The sequence below is a fragment of the Leopardus geoffroyi genome, chromosome E1 (genome assembly GCF_018350155.1).
Source record: "Leopardus geoffroyi isolate Oge1 chromosome E1, O.geoffroyi_Oge1_pat1.0, whole genome shotgun sequence".
Lineage (NCBI taxonomy): Eukaryota > Metazoa > Chordata > Mammalia > Carnivora > Felidae > Leopardus > Leopardus geoffroyi.
In genome coordinates this window covers 41,580,241-41,598,260 of record NC_059330.1, presented here as the reverse complement: position 1 = coordinate 41,598,260, position 18,020 = coordinate 41,580,241, and the positions used below count along the sequence as shown (strand labels likewise).

At 53.9% G+C, this 18,020-nt stretch overlaps 1 long non-coding RNA gene and 2 other non-coding genes across 7 annotated transcripts; all 3 read right to left on the bottom strand.

Annotated features, from left to right (window-relative positions):
* Positions 1 to 335: 335 nt before the first annotated feature.
* On the bottom strand, positions 336 to 526 carry LOC123604768. Its single transcript, XR_006715497.1, has one exon. It is a non-coding gene; the product is annotated as a U2 spliceosomal RNA (small nuclear RNA).
* LOC123603780 lies at positions 340 to 13,191 on the bottom strand. 5 transcript variants are annotated; one of them, XR_006715009.1, is made up of 3 exons: positions 12,974 to 13,191; positions 4,864 to 4,985; positions 340 to 1,393 (listed from the first exon to the last, which is right to left on the bottom strand). It is a non-coding gene; the product is annotated as an uncharacterized LOC123603780 (long non-coding RNA). The 5 variants fall into 5 exon arrangements; XR_006715011.1 differs by lacking the exon at positions 12,974 to 13,191 and adding an exon at positions 7,416 to 7,716; XR_006715012.1 differs by lacking the exon at positions 12,974 to 13,191 and adding an exon at positions 7,061 to 7,171.
* Positions 6,510 to 6,700, bottom strand: LOC123604770. The gene has a single exon (XR_006715499.1). It is a non-coding gene; the product is annotated as a U2 spliceosomal RNA (small nuclear RNA).
* Positions 13,192 to 18,020: the final 4,829 nt, after the last annotated feature.

The window sequence follows — 18,020 nt, the reverse complement described above, 5'->3', positions numbered from 1 at the left end:
TCTGAGGAAGTCTTAATCTGAAAGAATACTCAGGAACAGGAAATAACAGAAGGCACATGTATGTGAGTCAGAAATGACACTCACAAGGACAATTGAGATAAAAAATATGGAACCACTAGACACTAGATACCACCCTACCTTTTCGTCCGACATACCGTAGTACAACTGTATCCAGCGTAAAAAGAAACTAGATGCCAGCTCAGTACACGTAATTACACGTTTGAAACAGAACAAGAAAAAAAAAAAAAAAACAAAACACAAACTAATAGTTGCATCCACAAAGAAGAAGAGCAGCAACGCCTGATTTTTGAGACAGTCGAATGTTTCCTCCCCAGGGGAGGTGCACCGTTCCCGGAAGTACTGCAATACCAGGTCGATGCGTGGAGTGGACGGAGCAAGCTCCTATTCCATCTCCCAGCTCCAAAAATCCATTTAATATATTGTCCTCGGATAGAGGACGTATCAGATATTAAACTGATAAGAACAGATACTACACTTGATCTTAGCCAAAAGGCCGAGAAGCGATAACCACATCGTTCCCAGCGCATCGACACCCTCCCTCTCACTCCTCCTTTGGGTCACGGTGAGAAAAGTCACCCTCAAACGAAGGCTCACCCTCTTTCCTTAGACTGGACAGTGTGTCATCGTCACAACTCCTAAGACATACTCAGTTTATCAGATCGCTTAACTTGTTCGGGGCTTTCACGCTTTTTATTGTTTTGCTCCCATAGCTCGCGAGAGAAACAGCCACTTTAATTTGCATGTCCCGCCCACACACGCGCCGTTTCCTGGTTTCCTGCCGTCAGCGCCGGCGCGCGCGCGCTCTCTCGCGCGCGCGCTCTCTCTCTCTCTCTCTCTCTCTCTCGCCTTGAAAGGGAAACGCGCCTGTAGCGGGAAAGCTGCCTCAAGTCTCATTTCCTTGGAGAAAGCCCAGAACGAGACCAATAGCTTTGTGAGGTTTTTCTTGGCAGCATTTTTCTTTTCTTCTTAAATTTCTTTTCTCACGTACAGCAACGTTGAAAGATTTCTACCGTGAGCACCCACCACCTAACATCATGGATCTGTTGTGTACTGTACATACATACACCGACACAGATGCAGATACATATATATCCATCCCTCTACCCTTTTACTAAGCTGTTTTGCTCTGGGAGTTATGAGATCAACAACCTTTTCTCTTTTTTTTCTAGTTTCTTTTTTGAGCAGTTCTATTTGTAAATAGTGGTATTTCATGACTTGTATTCTCGTTTATAGGTCTTCCAACGGGGGGGGGGGGGAAACTTTGCTTGTTAGAATAAAACGCATTCCATGTCGCAGTTCCCATATGGGTCCATCGGTGGACCCTCTTAATAACTTGTCAACGCCATCCAGCCAAAGACCACCAGGAACACACCTGTAATGAAAAGGGTTGGGTTACCGCTTGCTGCAAAGTGAGAAGGAACCCGCGGGGCGCCTCAGTGAGAGGGTGTCAGGAATGGCTCATTATATACAGGATGTAGGCTTGCATTAGGGGGCTTGGGGAAGGTTTAAGTGAGCGAGGCCTTCCTTTGAATGGGATGCGAAGGGTGGCGGAATTGCCCCCCTCCCCCGCCGCCCGCCAATATGCCACTTTGGCGTAAGGATTATTTTGAGCTGAAACAGGAGGAAAAAACTCTTCCCTCCCCCGATTTGCCTAAAATCAGGACATAAAGGTATACAGGAGTTAATTACGGACAACCCTGGATCCTTATCAGCCCAGAGACTGGCACCAGAGACTCTACCTAACAAATTTTACTGCCCAGCCCTTATCTTCCACTATTTCCCCATATAGTTACCATCCCACAGTTGGCCAGCCTAGAAACTCAAAGCCCTTTTACTTTTTGTCACTTTTCTGAAAATTTATTATTTTTTTGTTTTTGTTTGTTTTGTTTTTAAAGATTCTTTATTTGTATATTTTATTTTCAGAGAGAGAGAGAGAGAGACGGAGAGAGAGAGCACACACACGCAGGAGGCGGGGCGAAGGAGGGGGAGAGAGAGAGAGAGGGAGGGAGAGACAGAGACAGAGAGAGAGAGAGAGAGAGAGAGAGAGAGAGAATCCCCAGGAGGCTCTGTGCTGTCGGCCAGTGCAGAGCCCGACTCCGGGCTCGATCTCATGAACCATGAGACCATGACCTGAGCAGAAATCATGGGTCAGACACTTAACTGACTGAGTCACGCAGGCACCCCTGTTTGTTTTGTTTTAAGCGGCTATGTAAGCCCAAGTTCCAGCCACCCCATTGGGTTATTCATCCCTGACTTTCTCCTGTGTATATATGAGATACGTACACTAATACACTTCTGTTTCTTTTTCTCTTTTTAATGCGTCTTTTGCTACAAAGCCCCAGCCATCCTCCCCTTCCCACCACCCCCAAGAACCTTGAAGGGGAGAAGGACAAAGATTCGCCCCCTCCAGACAACACACACACACACACACACACGCACGCACACACGCACACACGCACACACTCTCCTACAGATGACCTCAGGCAGTGGGGGTAACTCAGTGATTGGGTAGCTGAATACATCTTACCTAGAAGAAAGGAAGAATAGAGCGAGGCCAAAACTGCGACTGGGAAAGTAGCAGCAGTTACTCATATTAGCTAGGATAGGGGGTGTTTGGTCAGTTTTGTTGTTTGGACAATATTCTTCTTTTTTCTTGTCTCAGTTCGGAGGCGACTACGGAGTGGCCTTGTTTCTGTCTTGATTCATCACGGGTCACAGAGTGACCTTAATCTGTTGATGTTGAAAATAAATAAAGGAGGGGCGCCTGGGTGGCTCAGTCGGTTGGGGGTCCGACTTCGGCTCAGGTCATGATCTCACGTTCTGTGAGTTCGAGCCCCGCGTCAGGCTCTGTGCTGACAGCTCAGAGCCTGGGGCCTGTTTCAGATTGTGTGTCTCCCTCTCTTTCTGACCCTCCCCCATTCATGGTCTGTCTCTATCTCAAAAATAAATAAATAAACGTAAAAAAAAAAAAAATAAAATAAAATAAAATAAATAAAGGAGAGCTCAGTTAAAATGGAGTCGGAAAGCACTGGAAAGGGGAGCTCTCAAGCATGTACCACTCCTTGCAGCCTGCCTAACCTTAGCGGGAAGAAGGAAGACAAAAATTTATTCTGACAAGGGAGACCCTTTTCACATAGGAAGCTTATCTCCTGCCTTTAAGAAAAAGAAGGAAGAGGGGCGCCTGGGTGGCGCAGTCGGTTAAGCGTCCGACTTCAGCCAGGTCACGATCTCGCAGTCCGTGAGTTCGAGCCCCGCGTCAGGCTCTGGGCTGATGGCTCAGAGCCTGGAGCCTGTTTCCGATTCTGTGTCTCCCTCTCTCTCTGCCCCTCCCCCGTTCATGCTCTGTCTCTCTCTGTCCCCAAAATAAATAAACGTTGAAAAAAAAAATTAGAAAAAAAAAAAGAAAAAGAAGGAAGAGCCCTTGTTGCACCCCAGCCAACAAGGCACTAACCCCCGCTTGCAGCTAATGAGAAGCCGCCAGGACCTCAAACTCCTGTGCTTCTCCAGGGAACTGTTGCTCAAAACAAGCCTCCCCAGCTTCCTCCTAAAACGTAAACAAAGGCTGACCTTCCTTTTGCCTCTTCGGACTTGTCTGCAGTTCACCATAGCCTGCAGGTCCGTAATCGCAATTCCTCTGCTATTCCCGAATAGCTAGTAAAATAGGTTTTTTTGCTAGTAAAATAACTGGCTGTTTTATTTTTCAGATTGCCGCCACTGTTGTGTGAAACTGTTTACGTTCCACGGGAGACCCCCACAGCCTAGCTGTGAGTGTCAGGCCAGCTTCTGCGGCTGCTTTTCTCTCTGTCTCCAAACCGAAGACACATCGCGGGGTCTTAGCAATCTTATTCTCCCTGTAATCTCAAAACAATGAAACAATTTGCTATTTCATGATCCTGGGGGTATTTTTGCCTGAAGTTATTCCTCAATCCCCAACTAGGACGGAGAAATCTACAAGGCTAAGGAAATGGGATCCCTCAGAGCTGTGAGGCGGCAGTGAAACACCTCACCAGAGTGGCACCCACCATCCCTCAGTTTTCTCCCTGCCTTGTTGCAATTAAAAACAAAGTATCGAATCATCTTTCCAAAAGGTACACAAGCAGATGGGAGACACTATCCTGGCAGTCTGAATTTTGCTTTTGTTGAATGTCATCGAGAATTTGGAAATTTTCACCTTTCCACCCATAATATGGGCAAAGAAAAGAACTCTGACACGATTAGATGAATGATTAGACTCTGACTAGACGAACCAGAAGATGAAAGCAAAGGACTGGTCTCTAATGAGGAGGGTGAAAGGGATCAACATGAGTGAAATCTCCGACCGCACGTCTTCAAATGACAATATCCTAGATGAATTTTCTCAAACACCAGTCTTTGCAGGTCAACAGAATTGCAAGCCACCAAGGGTTAAAAACATAAAAAATAAAAATGAAAAAAACCTTTGACTGTTGTGTTTTGACGGTGCAAGTGAAAGGGCGGGCCTACGCCGGCCAACTCCATCTTGTTCTGTGTCCTTCACCTTGACCACACCTCCTCCCCTTGAGTAACCCCCCCCCCCCTCACCTGCCTAACAGGACTCGGACCCTTCCCCAGCCAATCAGCTGAGGCCATAGCCATTACCTCACCAACTGCCCCTAGGCCCCAATAAAACCTTTGTCCTTTTGAAACTCGCTCTCTCTCCCTGGTATCTCACCGCTGCGTCGGTGCAGGTAGGGGATTGAGCTCCAGCTAGCTCGAATAAAGGCTCTTTTGCTTTTACATCGGACTCGGCTCCCTGGCGGTCTTTGGGGATCACGAATTCTGGGCATAACACAAGAAGAACCAGAAGTAGTGATAAGGCCGAACCTGTTGGAGATGTATTGGAAATACTGGAGAAGCAATATTTCACAGGCCGGGTAGGACAGCCAATGAGCAGTCCGTTGCATTTGGAGGATGTCGCCGAATTCGGATATTTAGACCTTCAAAACCTGGAAAGTATGAAGTATCAGAATGTGAGTTTTGTTGTGTTTAATTAAACTCGTGTCAATTTTAAATAAAGCAGTTTCCCACAGTGCTTTTTAAAACAATTTTACATTTATTTACTTCTGATAGAGACAGGGCACAAGTGGGGGAAGGGCAGAGAGAGAGAGAGAGAGAGAAAGAGACAGAATCTGAAGCAGGCTCCAGCTCTGAGCTGTCAGCACAGAGCCCGACGCGGGGCTCGAACTCACAAACCAAGAGATCATGACCTGAGCCAAAGTCAGACGCTTAACCGACTGAGCCACCCAGGTGCCCCCTCCCCCAATGCTTTTATTTTTCCTTCTCCTGAAAGGGCCTCTTGGAGCCTGGGTAACAAATGTGTTGAGGTCTATCTAGTTCCCCCCCCCCCCCTCCCCCGGCACACTGAGAGTTTAGGTGAGCCAGATCAGCCCGGTGCTATGGTTTTCGCCGGCTACAGTCAGTGGCACAGGTGGCACCCAGAACGTGTCAAGGACCTGAGGGTATGTGCAAGGAAATGAATCCAGGTCAATAGGGAGGCAAGGACATTGAGGGATCCGGGGTAGGGGTGGGGTGTAGGTGTGAAGAAACAGAGAAGTGTCAGGTGTCAAAGGAAGGGTAGAAGGCGATGGGAGAATGTGATGCTGGATGGGGACACGGTTAGAGCAATTGGGAATGACAAAATCTAGCGGGCCGACGAGGGGGGATAGATTTAGCCGCGGTGGAGAAACTGAGAGGCCAGGCGGGGGGGTGTTCGGAAGGAATCGCCCGTGTGACTGTTGAAACTCACCAGGAATGACAGAAGGGTCTCAGAGAGAGACAGCCAGGAGCTAAATCTTCAAAAGCGAAATGAGCTGCAGCTGGACAGAGAAAGCACAAGGACTGGCAAGGCGGCGGGGGGGGGGGGGGGGGGGGGAGGGGGGGCGTGTACAACATAAACGGCCGGGAGCGGGGAGGAGGGCAAAGCTCTTTGAGAGGTAAAGTGGAGCAAGACTCCCGGGAACGAGAAATGGAAGGTTTAGAAGAGCTGGCCACCACCGGGAACCAGACTACGCACGAGTGCAAATTTCCGGAGAAAGGTAGAAGAAATCGGAAAACGGCAGCCGAAAGCGGTTGAAGAAAAAAAGGCTGCACCCGGGGACGAAACCGGAAAAGGGAAGGGCAGGGGCAGTGGAACGAAAAAAGACCGGCAGAAGAAGAAGAAGAACAAACAAACAAAAAAAAAAACTCCTGAGAGGAGGAACATGAAAAAGGAAGAGCAGGAAAAACCTAGCGCGCTGAACAGAGCCAGGCGGAAACAATGACCCTCACAGGCATTCCGGGCCCAGCGCACCAAGCCTGCCGCCAAAACAAGACCGCGCCTACAAATAAAGAAGAAAAAAAAAAAAAAAGCGCGACGGACGAACAGAACAGATGACATCCGTATCCGCCGAAAGAAGAAATAGAAAAAAAAAAAAAAACACGGCTCCGCAAAAGAAGCGTCATATCTGCTTTTAGAAACCCAGTGAAAGGAAGAGAGGTGCACCGTTCCCGGAAGTACTGCAATACCGGGCCGATGCGCGGAGTGGACGGAGCAAGCTCCTATTCCATCTCCCGGCTCCAAAAATCCATTTAATATATTGTCCTCGGATAGAGGACGTATCAGATATTAAACTGATAAGAACAGATACTACACTTGATCTTAGCCAAAAGGCCGAGAAGCGATGCCGGCCTGACCCTCCCTCTCCAGTACCATTCTCCCATCATCCATATTCAACTCATGGTGAGAACCCTAACGCTCACTCCTTTTCTGATATCCTTTGCGACATCGACAGGACCGTCGATAATCACTAGAATACTTTTGTGCACATTTTTTTCGTTCTCCACATTCTGAAGGGGAAATCCCGTATCCCTGGTTGGCCCGTCCTTACCGCGCCGCCGCACAGCCATTTCTAATCTGCATGATGCCCCGCCTTTTGTTCCCTGAGGAGGCGCGGCCGCCGCGGCCCGACTCCACCCTCCCGACCGCCTCTGCGCGCCGCGAGCCCAAACCCAACTGGGGGCCCACCTCCCGGCGTGCATACACCTCGCGCAAAGACCCGGGAGGAGGGGCGGCTGGCGGGGACTGCGAAGGGACAGCCAACACGGCTGCAGATCCCGGGGCTTCCGGGAGCCCGTGAAGGCAAGACCTTGCTTTTGGCCGCTGCTCTGCCCGCCCCGCCCCGCACACTCAACCACCGTTCAGTGAATGACATCCTGCCTCCTACACTCCCAGCCAGTGCCCCGCGCGCCGCCATGCTGACGGCTCTTCAGCAGCACGCCCACCCTCCACCCCCACCCCCGGCTCGCGTCCGCGTCCTTCGGGCGGTCTTCCGCCCCAGAGTCCCAGCCCCAGTCCCAGGCTGGTTCCCTCGCGAGAAGGGGATGTCCTCCTGGATTACTTTCATTGGGATGGAACAGTTCCCGTCGCGAATCAATAACTTGGCGTTTCCGTCTCCTCGGCGTGATTCACTCCCGCGGAGTTTGCTCAGATACACACGCACGGACCCAAGTGCCTGCAAAGTGCGCTCGGTGGACGCCAGTCGTATGCCCTTGTGTCCTCGCCGTGAGTGCGGTGTGGTCACGGTCCTGCCAACTCTTGCCGCAAGGGGGCCTTGAATTTCGGGGGAGCAGGGACAGTGACTGCAGGAGCACGGCGGACGTTCTCAGGCAGCGCCTGCTGCTCCAGTCCCGCCAGCAACTCCGCGTGGCATCAAAGTGGGGATTGCTTGGGGGGGTGGGGGGCAGGGGAGCGGGGGGGGGGGGGGCCGATCTTACAGGTGAAAATGGTACCTCAGCATGGTTTTGACTTATACTTCTCTAATCATGGGTAAGAAGATAAGGCTGAGTGTTCTCTCCTGTGTTTGAGAGCCCTGAACTCTCTCTGTTCAGGGACTTCGGCCCTTTTACTTGCTAGGTTAACTGGTCGGGCTTTATCATAAGGGCTTGTATCGGCAATTTACAGTTTAAGGCCCTTTGTATGTAATACAAGCAGTGACTATTTTCTTCTGTTGGCTATCTGTCTTTTGAGGATTTCATCTCCTTAAGGTTCCACTGAAAGTTATATTTTAGAGGCGCCTGGCTTGCCACTCTTGACCTGGAGGGGTCGTGAGTCCCAGCCCCACGTTTAGGTGTAGACATTATCTAAAACATAGGGGCGCCTGGGTGGCTCAGTCAGTTGAGCCTCGAGCCTCTGACTTCGGCTCAGGTCAGGATCTCAGGTCAGGGTTTGTGGGTTTCAGCCCCACGTCCGGCTCTGTGCTGACAGCTCAGAGCCCGGAGTCTGCTTTGGATTCTGTGTCTCCCTCTCTATCTGCCCCCTCCACTGCTCGCGCTCTGTCTCTCTCGCTCTCAAAAATAAACAAATAAGGGGCGCCTGGGTGGCGCAGTCGGTTAAGCGTCCGACTTCAGCCAGGTCACGATCTCGCGGTCCGTGAGTTCGAGCCCCGCGTCAGGCTCTGGGCTGACGGCTCGGAGCCTGGAGCCTGTTTCCGATTCTGTGTCTCCCTCTCTCTCTCTCTGCCCCTCCCCCGTTCGTGCGCTGTCTCTCTCTGTCCCAAAAATAAATAAACGTTGAAAAAAAAATAAACAAATAAATATCACAAACTATTTCTTTTTTTTTTCTTTTTTTTTTTTTTAATGTTTATTTATTTTTAGACAGAGAGAGACAGAGAACGAACGGGGGAGGGGCAGAGAGAGAGGGAGACACAGAATCGGAAACAGGCTCCAGGCTCTGAGCGGTCAGCCCAGAGCCCGACGCGGGGCTCGAACTCACGGACCGCGAGATCATGACCTGAGCCGAAGTCGGCCGCCTAACGGACTGAGCCACCCAGGCGCCCCCACAAACTATTTCTTAATTTAAAAACCCATTACATTAACAAACAACCTTTAAAAAGTTATTTTTTCTATCATCCTATTCATCATTAAAAAAAATAGCTTTCAGATGTTTTTCAGATGAGGTTATAAAATAATTTCCTAAATCTTCCCTTAGGTCTTTTTCTTCTTTCTCCACAGCTAAATCTTTGAGCCATTTGGTATCTACTCTGCAGTACAGTGCAAAGGAATGTATTTTTCCTTCACAACTTTGAGATGCCACCTTGGATCCTAAACTGTACCGCGTGTACATTTTTGTAACACTCCTGGATCTTTCTTCCTCTCTCTCTCTCTTTCCTTCTTCTTTTTCTAAATGTTTATTTTTGAGAGAGAGCGCCAGCGGGGGAAGGGCGGGGGGGGGGGGGGAGGAGGGGGGCGGGCAGAGGATCCGAAGCAGGCTCTGTGCTGACAGCAGCGAGCCCGATGCGGGGCTCGAACTCACCAACCATGAGATCATGACCTGAGCTGCGAAGTCCCCCTCTCAACCAACTGGGCCACCCATGTGCCCCCTCCCCCCTTTTTAAAGACGTTATTGTTGAGTAATCTCTTCCATGCTCTACCGACTGAGCCAGCCAGGCCGCACCACCACCACCCCCCCACCCCCCACCCCACCGCGCCTTCGATTTTTCTTTAAAAAGTAGCAGAACAGGGGTGCCTGGACAGCTCAGTCGGTAGAGCATGAGACTCTTGATCTCAAGGCCATGAGTTCAGGCCCTGCAGGGGACATAGAACTTACTTAAAAAATAAAGCAGCGGAACACATTGACCTAACCACGTTTGATTCTTTGCGTCCACGGGATTGACCCATCCTTTCCATGTGGATGATGGTTGGGCGCCCATCAGACAGAGCCCAACTCCGGGACGTGACTGTGATCCTATTCCTGCCCCCTAGGCATTCATGGTGGGGGTGAGGGGATGCGTGGTCACTTGTATGGAGAATCCTCCTCAAGAAAATGGATGCCCCATTCGGAAAGCGACAGGCACTACAGAGTGGACGGACCCCCGGACAGAGCAGGAGGCCCAGTGATAAAGCTCTTGTCTTTTTACCCTGGGGAAATGGATCTGCCCAGGAGGACAAAACCACCAGCACTCTGGGCCTCCTGCCATCACCAGCGGTTCCAACTTAAGGAATAGTCATTAATCACCTTCAACTCCACGACCCACCGGGGCGTTGCTTGGTCCTGGGAAGTAGAGAGAAACCAGACACCATTCCTGCCTCCTCGCTGCCCCAACCAGGGAGCATCCGGGCCAGGACCAGGATAAGACACCTGCCCAAAAGGCCACAACACCAGGTTCGATGCGGAGGGGACTGTCAGAGATGAACACATGGTTGTGGCCCCCACCTGGCTGTGTGACTCCCTTGAGGCCCAAGGCCTCTCCCCGTTTGGCTCTGCGTCCCTATGGGAAGCATGCGATACATATTCAATAAAGGAGAAGGTGGGATGGAACACAAAGCCAGCTGAATCAGGAAGGCCTGCCTGATGTCTTGGCGGGGGGGTGGGGGGGGTGGGGGGGCGGTTGGGGGGGATGGCCTAAAGAACAAGTCAGAATGCCCATGCAAGTCAGAATTTCAGGGCACATGAGGGGGGAACCCGGGCATTGCAGTCTGACCAAGAGCGGGGGCAGGAGAACGATTGGGGAATGAGGGGACCGGTTTGTATCCCACTGACCTGCCCAGCCACCTTGAAGTTATGATCTGGGCCTCAAAACTGGGGACCCTTGCTTCTGGTGGGCTCCTCCCTATCATCATGCCCCCACCCCCATGTCCCCGTCCTTCACAGACTCATTCATATCTCAAAGTCAGCCAGCAGGTTCAGCTTCTCACAGGAACCTGCCCGTACCCCTTCCCCTTCCCTTTCTTCCTCCACCTTGTCCCCACCGGCTGGCCTGGCCCTGCCCCCACTCCACCCCTCCCACCCCCGCCCCTGCCCCTGCCCTTGCTCAGGCTGGAACCCTCCTTATCACATCAGATCAAGACGGCCATCAGACTCTGATCCAAGGGATGTTTGTCGAGTATCCACCGTGGAAGGCACCGTTTCATGGGCACTGTGCCCGCAGAAGGCGGCTGCCCACCCCCATTTCACAGAGGGGAAAGCAGCTTGCAGCAGGTAATAGAGAGTCTGACTTCCTTTGGATCTTTGACTGCAGACAGCTTTTAAGTCTCGCCACTCCCTCCTCTCTTCCTGCCCTCCCTCCGGTCGGTCTGACAAAAAGCCTTACCCCAGACCCTCCATTCACCACCATAATAAACACACCAACCCAGGCTCCTTCCTTTGCTCTCAAGCCATTTTTGAATCTGCCCGGGAGCCACCCTGCTCTCCCTGGAAAGCTTCATTATGTGAGCTGTAAACCTTTTCATACCCTCGTGGGTAGTGTCATCAGTCTCCACATCTAAAAGGAAATGCGGGGGGGGGGGGGGGGGACGGTGAAGACACGGTCCATCTGGTTCCGCAGAGTGGCAGGCACAACGCAGAAGCTACGACCTCGTCAGACCGGCACTTGCTCTCAACATATTCCAATGTGGGTCCAAAGGCCTCCCCACCAGACTGGATGGCCTCCTGTCTGTGCCAAGACCAGGGGATCCGTTATTTCCCCATTGGGTACACTGTTTGCTGAGTGCCTATGGTGTGCTAAACGCGAAGCCAGTCTGGGACTGTCGTAAAGCGACTGGTGCCTGGATTTGCAGGGGTGCATGGAACGCTTCCATTGTCCTGGGGAATTCACCGTTTCAGAGTAAGCTGACCGGGGGCATCCTCCCAGATGCTCGAAGGAGTGCTTCTGGAGGCACAGGGTGCAACGGAAACGCCTGGCGGGCCAGTGGAGGTACCACCAACCTCGGGCCACCTCCCCAGGGACTCCAATTCGATTGCCGATTGCCGTATGGCAGAGGTGGGACAGGAGTATGATTTAAAGGAAAACCCCAGGAGATTCTGATGTGCCAACCAGGGTGGATAAGCGGCTCCCCATAGATCGATCTGGAAGAAGGCATTTTCCTTCCGTACCAGGGAAGACATTTATTTGTACGTATGATCGCATTTGCCTGTAATTTGTTCTGGGACGGCTAAGGGGTCCGGCAGAGCGAGTTGAGAGCTTCTTGAAGGCCCCGGGTTTCAGTCCCCTACATTGGAAGTCGAGCCACATGGGCGTGGGCGTGAAGTATTTCTCCCCAAAAGTGTGGGTCACCAGGCCGTGGGCCTCGGCCCACGCCCAGGGACGGGGCATACGAAGAAAAAAAGCACTTCAGAGGCAGCAAACAGGCACGGTCTTGAGCAGAGAAGTAAGAAAGTTTCAGGAAACCGGGGGCGGCGAAGAGGTGGGGAAAGGGGGTCGGCGCGTGTGACCCAGAGAAGAAGCCAGAGGCACGAAAGGGGAACGCGACTCGGCCGCAGAGCCCGATGAACGGAGGCATGGAGGGGAGCTGACCCCAGGCGGCGGACGCCGAGCGGCGGCACGCGCCTGTGCCAGGGGTACTGGAGCCCAGCCTCCGGGCTTCTTCCCCCCGGCTAGGAACAATAAGACCATACGGTCTCCGACCGTTCCCACAGGCGGGGAAACTGCAAGGCTACAACTTCAGGAACCAAAACGCGGGGCGGGGAAGAAGAAGAAGCACAGGAAAAAAAAAAAAAAAAAAAAAAAAAAAAAAAAAAAAAAGAAAAAGAAAAAGAAAAAGAACAAACGAACAGACAGCAGCAAAAAAAGAAGAAGAAGAAAAAAAAAAGAAAAAAAAAAAAAAAAAAGAAGAAGAAAGCAGCGCAACACACGAGCCGGCAAAGAACAAGCACTAGATTCCACCTGTAGTTCGCAACTCTACAGTCCTCCCCGCGCCCGGAGAGCGGGAGGAAGCGCGCACAGTTTCTAGAAATACTGCAATGCCAGGCCGATGCGTGAAATGGACAGAGCGAACCCCTGACCCCGCTTAGCCAGCCCCAACAAACCCACTTAGGATGCCGTCCTCGACTAGAGAACGTATCAGACACCGGGCACGAGAAGGACAGCTACTACGTTGACCTTAGTGAAGAGACCGAGGATCGTTACCTGCCGCTGCCTCCTCCCCGCTACCGCCCTGCGGCCATCCATATTGCACTCACGGTGAGCCAGGTCACGCTCAGTCCACATCCTTGGCTCACTATCCCGTCGTACGCGCCACACGCGGTGCAGTTGCAGTTGCCCCCCGCATTCCTGGTGAATTTTCGCGTCCCTTTCCGCTCCCTCCCGTCCTTCCCTAGCGGAGGACTCGCTAATTTGCGTCTCCCGCCCCACCCCGCCCCGGGCGGGGGCGGGGGGGGGGCGTGCCACAACGGTCCCGCTCCGCCCCTGGCCGGGCCCGCCGGGTCCCCGGAACCCTTCCCGCCGCGGGCCCAGGGCAGGGGAGAGGGGCTGCGGGAGGGAGCCGTGGGACCGGAGCGGTCCGCGTGCTCCCGAGAAAGCCGCGGGGTAGAACACTGTGCGTCGGGGAGGGGAGCGTCCGCCCGGGGGCCCCAGGCGGGGCCCCGACCTTGGGCGGGCAACGAACTGCGGCCGGGGCAGGAACCTGCGAGCGTGACTGTGAGCGGCCTCCGTCCTACTCACCTCCTCGCCAGCCTCCGGTGACTGAGACATCCCGCCTCGCCCCCTGTCCCCCGCCCCCCGTTCCCGTCCCCGTCCCCGTCCCCGTCCCCGTCCCCGCCCCCGCCCCCGCCCTCGCCCCGGCGGGCGTCGGTTTCTTTCCTGGGTTAGTTCTTCTCGAAGTCTGCAGTTAGCTAGCTGTAAGGACCGTGAGACCAGCACGATCGCCCCTCGATCTGAATGAGTCCTCGGTTCCGTCATCCCTGCGGGGAAACCATCCCGATCGATCGCAGCACTGCCGCGCGCCAGACTCACTGCCCTGCGTGCGGTCTTTCCCATCCGTTTGGATCCTCAGGACCCTGGAGCGAGTTGGAGTGGTTACCACCCTCACTTCACGGCTGTGATAACCCACATCAGAGAGGTTGAGAAACTTGTCCAGTGGGACGCAGACTGTAGGCAGCCGACCTGTGGGCCTCACCCTGACCCAAGGCACCGCCTGCCTCTGGACGTGGACCTTGGAGCAGGGAAGGACTGCTGGGCACGCGCGCGCGCGCGTACACACACACGTACACATACACACGTACACACACACACACACACACACACACACACACACACACACAGACCGGCACGAGAGAGGCCGGTAACACGATGGTGACATCTGCGGTCACGGCCCTGCCCGACCCCGCCTTAGCTCTTGGCTCTGTGACTGTCTCCCGCCCTGAGTTTACCCTCTGTCCCGTGGGGGTGGGGGCGGGGATGATCTCTCCGTCACGCGTTCTCCCCGGAAGCGCGGGGTTGCGCGGGACCCTAAGCAAGTTACCTTCGTGACTGGTTAGCCTCTGAGGCCCTGTGTGGAAATGCCCGGCAGGAGTCCGCTGCTTGAGTAGCAAACAGCGTTTTTGCCAGTCACTTCTCTGGAAGCTTCGTCTCCTCGCTGAAGACCACGTCCTGATAGAACCTAACCTAATGCCGGGGCCTGTTTTGAGCACTTTTCCCTCCCCACTCCCACCAGCCCCACTATGATACGGTACCGTACGGTACGGTACGGTACGGTACGGGAGTGTGTCCTGGTCTGTACCCTGCCTCCCTTCCCACACCCTGCCCCGCCCCCTGGATACCCCAGCTCCGGACGACTGGGAAGATCCCACCTGGACCCCTCTTTCCACCTCTCTGGCGGCCCGTGCACTTAGCCCCGTGCCCAGCACCTAAATATTTGTTGAATGGATGAGCGAATGGATATGGATTCGACGAGGTGATCTATGGACCAAGCAAGCTCACCCAGCCAGTGGCCCAACGGTCATCCTGATGGCTCTCGGGGCCTCTCCAACACAAGACCTCTCTGCTTGGTTCCACGTTCTTCAGTTACTAGCCACTTTACGGTTTCCCAGCTGTTTTGACCCTCAAGACACTCCCATTCCTGGCAAAGGACCGTCTCCCGAGGAACCGAGTGCACTGATCGGCCTCTTGGGAGTTAACTGACCGCAGGGTAGCTGGAGTCAGTACCCCTGCCCCGCCGTGCCCCCCGTGGCCCGCACAAACCGACACACACGGGCGGTGGCGCCTGAAAAGCTACGGCTGGCACCAGCCTCACCCAAGAGCCATGTACCTCCACCCAGCTGGTGCACCCTCCTGGTCCCTGGCGCTGTCGCCCCGAAAGCGTCTCCAGCCACGGGTCAGGGACGGGGATGGGGACTCTAGGAGCACCCTGAGAGTTCTCAAGCAGCGTCTGTGTCTGCAGCCTGGCAAACCCAGTAGCTCGTCAGACTCTCGGATTTTTACCAAGCGCTCAGGTTGTAAACTCTCTCTCAGTACCGTTCTAGATGCGCGTTTCTCTCTTTACGGTACCTCTTTGTTCATCTTTGCACCTCTGTATGTGAAAACCCACATTTGTCATCTTTCCCCTGAAGTGCGTGACTTTGCCCACGTTTCATCAAGTCGTTTTTTCTTTTTCCTTTTTGTCTTTAATGTTGATGATTATTATTTTTTTTTAATTTTTGAGAGAGACCGACCAGACAGAGACAGAGAGACAGCACGAGCGGGGGAGGGGCAGAGAGAGAGGGAGACAGGGCATTGGAAGCAGGCTCCAGGCGCCGAGCTGTCAGCACAGTGCCGGACACGAACTCGGAACAAGCCTCGAGATCATGACCTGAGCTGAAGTTGGTGCTTAACCCACTGAGCCACCCAGGTGCCCCTCTTTTTTTTTTTTTTTTTTTTTTTTTCTGATCCCATTCTGGCATCTCCTATATAATTTGGAGAAAAAACCCTGCCTGTGGTTTTGACTGGCAAATATTTATTCCCCTTTCCGTTTTTGTTGTTGTTGTTTTGTTTCTGGATTGTTTTTGTTTGTTTGTTTGTTTGTTTTAAAGTAGACTCCATGCCCAACGTGGGGCTTGAACGTGAGGCCCTGAGATTGCGAGCGGCATGCTCTACACACCGAGCCCACCAGGCGCCCCCTTTTAAAAATATTGTACAGACATGAGGGGTGCCTGGGTGGCTCAGTCGGTCAACCATCCGACTTCTGCTCTGGTCATGAACCCATGATCTCAAGGTCCCTGAGTTGGAACCCCGCCTGAGGCTCTGCGCTGACATCTCGGAGCCTGGAACCTGCTTCAGATTCTGTGTCTCCCCGGGGCGCGTGGGTGGCTCAGTCGGTTAAGCCTCAGACTTCGGCTCAGGTCATGATCTCACACCTTGTGTGTGCCAGCCCCGCATCAGGCTCTGTGCTGACAGCTCGGAGTTCAGAGCCTGGAGCCTGCTTCGGTTTCTGTGTCTCCCTCTCTCTCTCTCTCTCTCTCTCTCTCTCTCAGCCCTTCCCCCGCTCACTCTCTCTCTCTCTCAAAAAATAAATAAACATTAAAAAATTAAAAAAAAAAAAAAAGGATTCTGCGTCTCCCCCTCTCTCTGCCCCTCCCCCACTCGCTCTCTGTCTCTCTCAAAAATAAATAAACATTAAAACATTTTTTAAAACTGTACAGACATGAACGTTACATATTCACATTGACCAATGTTTTGTAAAAGTTGGACTACCGGAGTCTGAGTCCTAGGCGGCATTGGGTCCTCTGGAAAGAAGCTGCTGGGACTGAGTGAGGCATGCAGGAGGTTGACTGGGGGTGCGGGGGGTGGAGGGTTAATAAGATAGAGGGAGGAGGCAGGTGTGGGCAAGGAGGGCCTCAGAGCTCTGAGCAACCGGACAAAGGCTTGGCCAGTCAAAGGGAGGCCTCTGGAAACAAAGATAGCCGGCTAGAGGAGCCCCGCATGTGAAAACCCAGTAGAAATGGCCAGGAGATATGGTCGGGCCCCAGTACCCCATGGAGCCCCCTACCACCCCCACCCCCACCCCCACCCCCGTTCCCCCACTGAGGGCCCCCGAGAGAAGCAGTGCCGGCCCCGTGTGCGACCTCCGCGGCCACCACTGTAGCCCCCGCTGTTCACGTGCCGTCGTGCCAGGTCCGGGGTGCCCAAGAAAGGGCCGGCGGGGCCACTTCCTCTGTTGGCTGTCCAGTGGCTCTTATTCCTGCTCGGGCTCGACCCTGATACCCTACGTTCATCTTAGGCCTGATGGACAGTCCGGGGCCCTGGTCTCTGACGGTCCCATGGTAAGCATCCGTCTCTACAAAGGCCCAGCAGCATGCCAGGAGCTGCTTTTCAGAAGGCGGAGAGGTCTCTGGCATCCGGGGCCTGGAGGAGGCCTGGCTCCAGAACCCGAAGGGAGGGGAGCCCCTCCCCCCCCCCCCCCCCCCCGCCCCGGCCCCCACCATGTGACCCTTCGCCGCCATGGTGGTTTTGCCATAAACCCCACACAGCATCTCTGCCTTCACAGACCCGCCCGCGGCCGCCAACACGGTGGGGTCTGCCGGATCCTGTGGCCCCAACAGCAGGGCTGCCCCTCTGCACCTCGCAGGCCTTCAGAGCCCTTCTCTCTCTGCTCCGCACCCGCCTCCCAAGGTGAGGGTCTTCCACGTCCCGCGGTGCGTGAGCCCAAGCAGGGTGTCTACGTGTGGAATGGGTTGCTTCCAGAACCCGCAGAGGCCCACCGGGCCCTGGGTTTCCTTCTCTTTCAGTAGGCGGCGGCGGCGGCGGGTGTATAAAGAGGAAGCAGTTTTTCGGGACTTTGGAGGGGATGTCCCACAATGGGAGTCCTTAAACGCTGTGCTGCCCTGTTTCTTTCACTGTAGGGTTTCCCTCCCTCTCTGACTGCGGGGCACCGGAGTGCCTGTATCTCTTGATGGCGCCTCTGGTGCGCCAGCCGCCCAGCTCATCCTGTCCCGTCGGTGTGATGCCACAGAGGGGATAGATTCGATACTGGGGTCTCTGGGATGAGCGGGTGGCCCAGGCCCCTTGGCCCCTCGGAGACTCGGGGGCACAGAAGGGGTGACGTTGCCCCAGGGTGGGGGGCAGATGTCAGCCTATAACTAACTAACTGTGCTTTTCTCCCCACCCCCCACCCCCGCAACGCGCCGGCCGACTGTCTATCCTTTGCCCATTTTCTGTTGCCTGTTCAACTGTAGGGTATCCATTCCCAGGAACTCAGAAACGGACGCCTGGCATCAGTTAGCCCAGGGTGTGCTTTGCTGGCAACGGGGTGTG